The following is a 3,340-nucleotide window of genomic DNA, read 5'->3' on the forward strand; positions in this document are numbered from 1 at the left end:
TTTAATGAACGGTAAAGGGAATACTTTCAATTAGTTTTGAAATTTTTTATTTCATGGTTTATGCTCATCTATACAAAGAATCCTCAATGGTATGCATTACAATTGTATAAGAAATGAAATACGGCAAAAAAATTGATGTTTTGAAACCCCAAACACTAGTTCCTCGGTATTTCCTCGGAATATTCCGAGGAAATTCCGACGGATATTTTACTATCCGTCGGAATTTCCTCGGAATATTTTCATTTTACCGGGCAAATATTTCGCGAAAATTGAAATTAGAATTCCGACGGAATTCCGACGGATAAATCCGTCGGACCCTAGGTTTTATAACCACGAGCCACTTCTTCTTCCCCATTTCTCTCTTCTTCCTCTGCGCGACTCCTCTCTTCTCTCCGGCGATTTCCCCCTGAAATCCGACGATATCTCCGGCGATCTCCCTCTTCTCTTACACAATCATGTAAGGACCCTATCCCACTCTCTTAGGTTCTATTTGTTAGGTTTTTGTGTAGTTTTGATAGATTTTTTTAGGGTGATTGGTTAGGATTGTGATTTGGTTGTATAATAGGTTTAGAATTGTGATTTGGTTGAATAATTTGTTTTGTTGAATTGATTTAGAATTTTTTTATAATTTTTTTTTTTTATTTAAAATCGATTTTTGTATATAAAATCGATTTTTGTATTTACAAAACGATTTTTCTATATAAATTCGATTTTTTGGATTTTACAAAAAAAAATTTCTATATAATTTCGATTTTTTGGATTTTACAAAACATTTTAAATATCTATAAAACTTTTTTTGTGATTAAAAACTATTATTTGGGATTTAAAAATATTTTTAATATATATATATTATTAAACTATTTTTTTGTAATTATTAAACTATTTTTATTTAAAAACTATTTTTGTTTATTAGAACTATTTTTATATATTTATTAAATTTTAAATATATATAATCTTTTTTTGTGATTAAATTATTTGGGATTTTTTTTTTTAAAAATTAATTTATATTTTCTGTATTTATTAAATATTTTTTTAAATTTACAGGTCTCATGATGATCAGACCCGGCCTCGACAGCGTCGTGGTCGTGGTGGTACGGGGAGCCAGTCTCGGGATTCCAGCCATTTTCAGGATTCCCCTTCGCCCCACAGCTCCAACCATACATCTCCCTCTGCTGCACCCGCTCCTGCTCCTCTCGCTCCCGCTCCTGTTCCTCCGGGTCCTCCGGGAGTGATGCGTGTTGCGGAGTTGGTTCAACAGCCCGGTCGTGACCATCTTCCGTATCTCACTCCGTATCCACATGGACGGGGTCAAACATGGTAATTAAACATTTTTTTTTCTTTAAATTTGGATTCATTATTAACCGTTTGTTCTTTTAATAAGGTTCAACCGATCCGGGAACGGGATCAGCGCATGGATCAACCGTATGATGTACTCGGCCCTCGACAGTGGACATCCGACTTTCACTCACTTCCCAACCGACAAGCAGGTTCTGTGGTTTCGTCAGTTTGCGGTAAGTATTCTAATTTTTTACTTATATTTTTAATCTTTAATATAAATTTTCTACTAATTGTGTTTTTTTTTCAGCAAGAGTTCAACTGGAATTCCGATGAGACGCTCTTTATCTATCACCACTTCGTCCATAAAGTAATGGACAACTATGGGAAGCAGATCCACGAGTGGAAGAAGAAGTGGGAAATCAATAAGGTTCGATTTAATTTATTAAACATTTTTTAATTTATTAAACTATTTTTTAATTTATTAAATTTTTCTTTTTTTTTTATTAAAAGGTCCCAAAGTCGATGAACGACACGGTCTGGAAGGAGTTGTGTGCGCATTGGGATAAGGAAGAGACGAAAGAAACTTCTTCCACCAACTCCACCAACCGCAGAGCGACCGTAAAGGGAAGGGCATCTACAAGCATAACTTGGGTGCTCAATCTATTGCCACTCTCGGAGATCGCATGGTAAGTTCAACCGCTTTTTCTTCAATTATTTGAGTTTCAGAATTTAAATTTATTGTGCATTTCTTCTAATTTCTAATGTTTCTTTAATTTATGTTTTTTTTCAAGGCGGAAGAAAATGATGGCGAGCCGGTTGATGATCTCGCCCTAATGAGGAGGGCGTATACCAACAAGAAGACCGGCCAGATTGATGACGGTCTTGTGAGGGACGTGGTCGACCTGGTCCAAACTCAGGTGGTAGACGAAGTGTCTCAGCTTCAAACCGAGGATGACGCGACGGCTTCGACCAACTTGTCCCGGTTTCGAATCAACGAAATCGTTGAATCCGTAAGTTCTTTTTTTTTAAAAGTTCAATTCATTTATTTCTTGGTTTAAATTTCTAAATTTGGCTTTTTTCTATTCAGTCGGTTCCAAAGAAGAAGGGACGTTTGGTCGGTTTGGGTCGTCGCACCCGGTCGGTTCCCCCTTCTTCTGCACCACCGCCCTTTGTTGATCCAGAAGTACTTACGGCTCAGTTGAAGGACAAAGATGATCGTATATCTTTGTTGGAGACCCAGATGGCGGCTCAACAGGCGGGCTATGAGGCACAGAGGAGGCTGAACCAGCAAATGATGGAGATGATGCAGAGGATGTACCCGAACGAGGTGTTCCCGGACGTGCCAGACCCGTAGTTTTTTTTTTTTCCACAAACTCGGAATGTTTTATTTTTATTTGTGAAACTTTGAATATTAATTAATATGATTTCAATTTTACTTTTAATTTCATATTTTCAAATTTAAATTTCAGAAATTTTTTTTTTTTAAAAAAATTAATATTTTTTACATTCCGAGGAAATTAATTATATTTTTCACTTGATCGATCGATGCGTTTTTGAACAAAAACGCATCGATCGATGCGTTTTTTTAAAAAAAGTTCGGGTATACCGAGGGACAGGTTCCTCTGTTTATTCGAGAAACTTTTCCCTCGTATTCCGAGGGACTCTCCCTCGAAAATTCCGAGGAACGGTCCCTCGGAATTACCGAGGGAAAATTCCTCGGAATAACCTTTCCCGAGGAAAATGTCCGTCGGTATACTCCTATCGATCGATGTATATATGTCCAAACACGCATCGATCGATGAACTTCCGAGGAATTATACCGACGAAGTTCTCCTCGGTATATTCCGAGGACATTTCCGACAAACTAGTGATCCTCGGAATTTCCTCGGAAATTTATTTCCTCGGAATTCCGTCGGAAAATTCCGAGGGATTTCCGAGGAAAAATAAATTCCGAGGAATTATTTCCGACGACGTGTTTCGTCGGTATGTCGTCGGAATAACGATATTCCGACGAAATTCCGACGATTTTTTCCCTCAGAATCCTTGATGTTTTCTTGTAGTA

This window comes from Brassica napus, chromosome C1 (assembly GCF_020379485.1).
Source record: "Brassica napus cultivar Da-Ae chromosome C1, Da-Ae, whole genome shotgun sequence".
NCBI lineage: Eukaryota > Viridiplantae > Streptophyta > Magnoliopsida > Brassicales > Brassicaceae > Brassica > Brassica napus.